Here is a 7,383-nt window from a genome sequence, read left to right on the forward strand (position 1 = left end):
GAATCATTGCCTAGCACAGCCTTATCCATTGTTCGTGTGCAAGTCGTTCACAACCACACATACAAGAACACGACGTTGAAATTAGAACTTTATTAACTTCATACGCTGTATCAGCAAACAAACACAACATGGACAAGTTTCTGATTCGTAAAAGTCAGAAAGAGAAGCCTGTGGACTTCTTTAAACATAAACGTGATGGCCTCCAGCAACAACGAACCACCATGTCCAAGCATAGCACTATCTCCAAGCAGTGTCTGGAGCATCTTATGTAGTTGCTCATAGAATTGCTAAGCTTGGCAAACCCCATACAATTGCCGAAACACTGATTTTGCCGGCCACGCAACACGTTTAGAATAATGATAGGTATTGTGCTGAGTTTAGCTCCTATGTCAAATTACACTGTATCACGCCGAATATCAGAAATCAGTTTGGGTCCTATTTCAAAGAGGACTACCGTTCATTCGCCTGAGTTCGGGATCCATTTCTCTGCTCAGCAGATGAGCTGTCACTAGACATGAAAGAGCAGCTGAAGAGTGACAGTAGACTTAAGCATCTCCCCTCTTTCGTCATTCTTTTTTTTGTAAAGATCACAAGAGGCCCATAATAATAACAGTATCCTAATGATAGCAATAATACCACTTATTATTATTATGATAATAATAATAATACAATAATAATAATTGGTCGATAATCATTAATTATAATAATACCTACTATTACTGATAATAATAATAACAATAATAAAAATAAATAGTTATAATAATTGTCTGTATGGGCCTAACAATAACAATAGCCTAACCTTGACATGTCAGGCCTATCAATAACAATACACTATCTATCTATCTATCTATATATGGTGGTGTAGTTGAGGGCGGTGGCGGCGGGCCGCGGGTGGATGGGGGGGCCCCAACTACCCCTAACCAGCTTTGGGGGGGCCCAGCTTGCAAAAGTTTGAGAACCCCTGTATTAAAGTAATAAACCTTTAAACTGAAAATACTAGCTGATTAATCTAGACTGGCTCAAGCAACCACATGTTATATAAAGAGTTAGACTAACCATGCCCTCTGCAATGCATTTATAATGGCAAAACTGACAAAACAAAAGCATTAGGCAGTTCAATAAAACTAATGACGCTTGTTTAAATATCACCGAAAGTCATTATATGATTGGTTCTGACCAATTAAATATTCCCATTCCACACAGCGCTGGTGTTAATGAAGGAAGTATGCAGCATTTTGTCAGAAGGCCTTCGGGGGGGCCGGGGCTTAAATTTAGAACCCTTTCCAGGAATAGTGACCCCCAGGCCATGGGTCAGCGGGCCTGGCTCTGGTGCAGTGTGTGTGATGTTGAGTGGCACGCCAGCCACAGAAGCATTGCTCCAGTTTAGCCTCTGACTTGCGGGCTTTCCCATTACTGCTCTAATCAGTAGTGACAACCAGGCATACTAGCACAGCACAGGCCAAAGACAAGGGAGTACTTGTTTAGAAGACCAAATATATTATATATTTTGAGAATATGTATATATATATTCTCAATATATATATATATATATATATATATATATATATATATATACAACAACCCTCACACTTCGATGTCTAGATAGATACACCTTGACAACCCTAATGCCTACCAGGGCAGAATCCGGCCATCAAAGCGTGCATGAGCAAAGTGAAAAGGACAGGCACTAATCTATTCTCCTCTCTCGTCACTCCAGGGGCTGAGCATGACTCACGGGAGGGAAGGGAAAGGAAGAGAAGGCTTTGTGCTTGTCTCATAGTCTTTTTGGTAAACAGGATACCGTGGTACTAGGGTACGCATACACACACACACACACACACACACACACACACACACACTCTGGTATTCCAAGGTGAAAAGCTGGTGAGGAGCTTCAGCTCGCACACTTGACATTTTGATCGCAGGCTGCCTTAATGTGCACGCGTGTTGCATGCTAAAAACATATGCTTTTGAACGCCGCGCCGCTACAGGGTTAGTTCTGCAGTCTGTCAGAGGATGTATTTGCGCGGATCTCATCAGGAATCTTGTGCCACATTAGGAGCGGTTGGGAGAACAGAATCCCGACTAACTGTGGTGCACGAGAAGGCTCTGAATAAAGAATATCCCAGTAGGCAGCTTTCTCCTGTGCCAAATGTTTAGCATATCTAGTGAAGATTGTGTGAGTCTATTTTTATGTTTACTATACATGAACGAGTGTGTGTGTGTGTGTGCGTGTGTGTGAGTGTTTATACACAGCTCCATAATTCTACCTGTGTAATCTGTGAAATACTCCTGAATAATGAGACCAAAGCTAGACATTTACTTGGAGAAATTTAGACTACATATGCGCCTGAGGAGATTTGGAAGCAAAAGTCTCTAATTGATGCGCCATGAAAATGGATTCTAACTTAATATTTTCAGTGAGTAAGACGTCACCTCCGCTTACAGAGGACTTAAATGAAAATTCATCCCCCCTGTTATGTTTTCAATTCATTAAGACTTGACATGACGAGTAGCCGCCAAGGTTCTTCTGGTAAACACTTTCTCCACTTCTCAAACACCATTAAACAAACCCACTTTGTAAACAGCCTCTATCGGAAAGGGACTACTGGGGGTATCGTGTCCTAAAAAGGAAAAGAACACCACAACCTCTCAATAAATGTGTCATTCTTGTGCTTTCTGCTATTTGGGCAACACCACCAAGTTCACAGACTGGAGATAGAAATAGTACTGTTCTTATACACGGACTGACTGACCCCTTGTGAATCTGTGTCTAGCCCTCATTTGCCTGTCTAAAGCAGCAACATGGTATATAAAAATTAGCATACCTGTGTTTTATCGCTGGCATTGTGCCATTAAATGAGAGGTGCATTTACATGTAGCTAAATTGTGCTCCAGCATCTCATGTAACCTGTATTTCTAGGTGTCTTGAACATAAAACATCTAGCCATGGGCGGTCACACTTCACACGCACCGAAAACAGTAGATCTCTTTTCCCCAGTTGATGCATTTCACAAGGAGGGTGAGTAACAGATAATGCGATAGAATGTTTTTAAAAAAGAAAAAGAAATCTGGTCAAGAGCCCACATATTCATATTCATCACTAACTGTCATATTTTTATACAAAATGTTTCCCCAAGCTGAGCTCTTTTTCTCTGGCACAGTTAAAGATATATAAAGTAACATGTCAATCTGACTGACTGACCTCCGTGGCATTTCTTTTGCAATGTGCATAATGAGGTGCATGTAATGCCTATAGCTGGTAACTGAGACCGATCCATTGACCTACAGTAGAGACCTACAGTATAATTCACTGCGCTCGATCAATCCTTTCTACATTCTTTAGCATATCCTTGCCTTCTTTAGTTCATCTCACCTTAATATTCATTTTGACAAAAACAACTTTGAAGACATGGATTCTCTTCAGTATTTGTTATCTCTGGGGGTTTAGCCTTTAGTGTTGAGGTCCATAGTCCATCAACTTGCTATAAGAGCTCATATTCAGCAGCACTGTTTTTATGATGGCACCCCGCTCTAGAGTGTATGTGTTGTCCTCAACCCTGTCCATGAGTGCTCCCTTTGGCAATATAACTAACCCTTATGGCACAGAGCGTCTGCCACTGCACATGCCACTAGTTTGGTTAGACACCAATTAGCATCTATACCACATGTCTGTTGCTATGGAAAAAAAATCGACTCTATATGTTAGATACATAATGTATATGCATCTTTTCAGATTAGGAATTTATGAAAGGATGGAAGAAAACTTTTGATATATTGGAACTGTCTTGACCTCTGTCGTGGGCACACTTCTCTCTTTCTGCTCGTGATTTTGTCATATTTAATGCTAGTTCTAGTTCATCTTGACTGTCTATTCTGTGCTTCGCCTGCACAAACTCCCAAAGCTGTATTGGCTTTGTGTAAAACTACCCATTCAAAGAGAGCACCTTGACACTTGGAAGATTTTAATGCACTTACAATAACACCCTCAAATAAGCCTGTTCACAGTGTAGCATGACCCTGCAGCAACTGCAGGGGGTGACTTTAAGTTCAGCAGAAAGTAAAAAAACACATCTTCAAAAAGCGGATACGACAGCACATGTTTTGATGGATAACGCTCTCTTACCCGAATAAATTATCATTCATCCCTTTCGTCTGTTCAAAGCCAGAAGTCCGAGTAGCCCTCTTGAATCACACAGGGATGATGAATATTTCATTTATTCAGTGTTTTCCAGAGTGCCTTTATTATGTATTTCGCGTTACAACATCCCAACCAAAATGGAAAATACATGCTGGGACTGTAGTATTAGAGAAATTTGCTTTCATCAGGAAGCTCTGCCTGGCTTTTTCAAATGTGCTCTATAATTCCTCCTGTCCTGGAGAAAAAGCCTTAATTATACCTCTTACTTAGATGTTATGGATGACAGCATCTTTATGGGCTTCAGTTGGATTTACTATGCACTTCTGAACACTTCCAGGAATTCGAGATAAAGCTACTGGACTTTCCCCCTTCTAGTGTTTACATGTTTTCCCTCCTCAGTCAACAAAATTGTCCTCTCTCCCCTTTCATCTCCTGGTGAGAGAGATTCAAGAGCTGCATGAGGAGGCGTGTGGTGAGATCCCCCCCCCCCCCCCCAAAAAAAAACCAAACCCTCAGATAACTTACTGATTCATCGTCCCAGAGAGGGCTCTGTATGGGCAAGAACCCCCCCCCCCCCCCCCGACCCACGTCTCTGATGTTCACACTTCCAGCCTACGGCCTTTGTCTCCATGCCGTGTTTGTACACAAAAGGAGGGGGGAAACGTGCAAGGCGATCTTCACGCTGCACCATCTTGGCAAAACAAACAGCTCCAGAAACAATGAGATACTGAGCTGTGTGGTTGGAGGAGTCATTTGCCCATGGCGTGTCCACAGTGTGTTTAATCATTCTAGCACGGCGTTCACCCACACGGTTATCGTCTCAAGGTCGGAGTTTATCGTCATGGGCACACTTCTCTCATTATGCTGCAGTTTCTCCTCGGTTTCTCGTAAATAAACATGAACTTTCTGCGTAGAAGTTAGGTTAAAAGGTTACCCCATTTATCTTAAGGGCTGCTTAGAAGCACAAATCCAACCAGATATGGCCCTGCTGACAAACCATACATACATGTTGTAACAATATGTTGAAGCTTATCTAAATCAGTCAGTAGTCCCATGTTGAAAAATATACAGCATTTGAGGCACTATTGTGTATTAGGCACTACTGCTACGTGTGTGAAATATTACAAAACAAGTGAAAATTAGTTTTGCTCTCTAACCGACATCTTGGATGAGGAGGCGCTTTAACAGCAGTAATTTGTGAGCATTAAATATTAAATATTTCAATCAGATAACTAAATTTGATTGCAACAGACCATCCAAGCAAGATCTAGATAATGATGAAATCCATGCATAAGACATGGGTGTAAATGCAGAGAAACGAAGGCATCAGCTAAAGTAGGCCTTTGCGTCAGATGGTGCAACCAGACGTACCTTTACTGAAACCCCCTTTCCTTCTCTCAGTGAGTGGTGAGAAACATGGATGGCTTTTTTGCACTAACAGAGGGGGCCATATTGTTATCGGAACTCTACATCTTGTGTTTATTATTTGAGTTCATGAACATGTCACTGGCTGAAAATTGAACAATAATTGATGAGTTTGACTTGCATTATATATCTGCCCATGAGTATACTTAAAGAAAAAAAACCCTCTTATTACTCTTCAATGACCCCTTTAAGATCAATCAAGGCTCACGCAATGCACACATGCGCTCCATCACACGTCCACTCCCACACTTGAGAAATCCCATTTAAACGCCCATTGCCCACTTCCATTCCATTATTTAAATTTGAGACGAGTGAATTAATGACTTTGCCCTCCCGACGAAGTGCCGTCGTCGAGATCAGTTAATTAGAACGATCTATCTCGATGGGTCAGGATGCAGAAAGCCGTGCGGTTCGAGAAAATTTCATTAGAGAAGTTCATTATCAAATAAATAGCTCCTTGACGTCTGGGGGGACCGTGGGAGGTGCACTTTTTAAGTGGTGCTGCTCTGTCACGTACTTTCGCCTTCTACCACAAGAGCATGATGGGATCCCTGCTCTCTTTTTGTCAGTGAGGGGGGATCAATGTTTTAGTGTAGCAGGACACTGATGTTGCCTTTGGGCTCCACCTGTTCAGGACTAAGGCCAGACTTTGACTAGCTTCACATTCAGTAGTGATCGAGAGGCATTAAAACAGACTCTGAAAGGACATGTAATATAGTCGTTTTGGAAGGCAGCAGGTTCTGTCAGCACAAGAGAAAACGCTGCAAGTGACAAAAAGGCGGGTTGCAAATGTCTTTTATTTTTCCAGAGGACACATTAGACATAACCCAGAGCACAAAGAAGAGGGGAGGGTGGCAGGAGGGATGGTCTTCCTCTGTGTCAATGGAGAAAGTCCCTAGTTCTAATGCGATGCCAAGACAAACAAAAAAACAAAAAAAATCCTGGCCAAGCCACAGCAAAAATGCGCCACAACATGAAATAAGGTCACTAGAAATGTGAGACACATGTGAATTCATCTTTTTTTTTCTTTCTTTCTGTGTTTTGCCTGGCCAGTACATATACATTTGTGTGAGAATCCACCTCTTCGAATTTGGCCCCTTCAGGTAGTAAAAGTCATACACTGAATTGACAGTTGCAGTACATCAACAAACTGATTCGTGCACTTCGAGTACTTTTTAAAAACAGTATATACATTGAGTTTTTGACTGAGGCCATCAGAAAAGGTCCCTGGTTCTGGGTTGTTCAGATGGTTTTCAGTGGATCACGGATGGGAATGGATGGCTGTAGATGAACGGTAGATGAATGTTGCCTATAAACTGTAGGTGAATCTCACTCTCTGTTCCCTATAAACACGTCAGGTTGATGCTTAAGAAAATTAGTCCTTTAAAGCTAGGGAAGAGAAAATGGTAAAAAGACAATGCCCATCATAGTAATGTGTGTGTGTGATATCTTCCCAAACATAGAAACAAATAAATAAATCAGAATTAAAATCACACCATACTTCAAATATAGTACACATGAAAAGGCAGTTGCTACCTGTAACTTTTATGTGAATCCAGCAAAATAAATAAATGTATCCTCTAAGTACAGTATATATCTTCATTTGCAAACATAAATACTCTGATAATTCTCTTCACATACAAATGCCTATTAAAACAACGATTAATAGTTTCACTTTTTGCTCCGTGTGCCTTGACTTTGTAGTAAAAGACGTTGGTTTTACAGTGGTGGCTTTAAAGACTATGTGTTTGACAAATGCATTTTCTGCTAACTCTCTTTTTTTACAGATATAACACTTGCAGAGGCATTGAAAAAAA

General features: G+C 41.2%; 1 protein-coding gene across 2 annotated transcripts in view; it reads right to left on the minus strand.

Annotated features, from left to right (window-relative positions):
* Positions 1-6,345: 6,345 nt before the first annotated feature.
* The window catches only part of zmat4a (zinc finger, matrin-type 4a), a 90,705-nt gene continuing 89,667 nt past the window's right edge, over positions 6,346-7,383 (minus strand). For both annotated transcript variants that reach the window (XM_012815807.3, XM_031570442.2), the window contains one exon: positions 6,346-7,383. This exon is cut by the window's right edge and continues 1,285 nt beyond it. The gene's annotated coding sequence lies outside the window, so the exon portion shown is untranslated.

This window comes from Clupea harengus, chromosome 7 (assembly GCF_900700415.2).
Source record: "Clupea harengus chromosome 7, Ch_v2.0.2, whole genome shotgun sequence".
NCBI classification, from domain to species: domain Eukaryota; kingdom Metazoa; phylum Chordata; class Actinopteri; order Clupeiformes; family Clupeidae; genus Clupea; species Clupea harengus.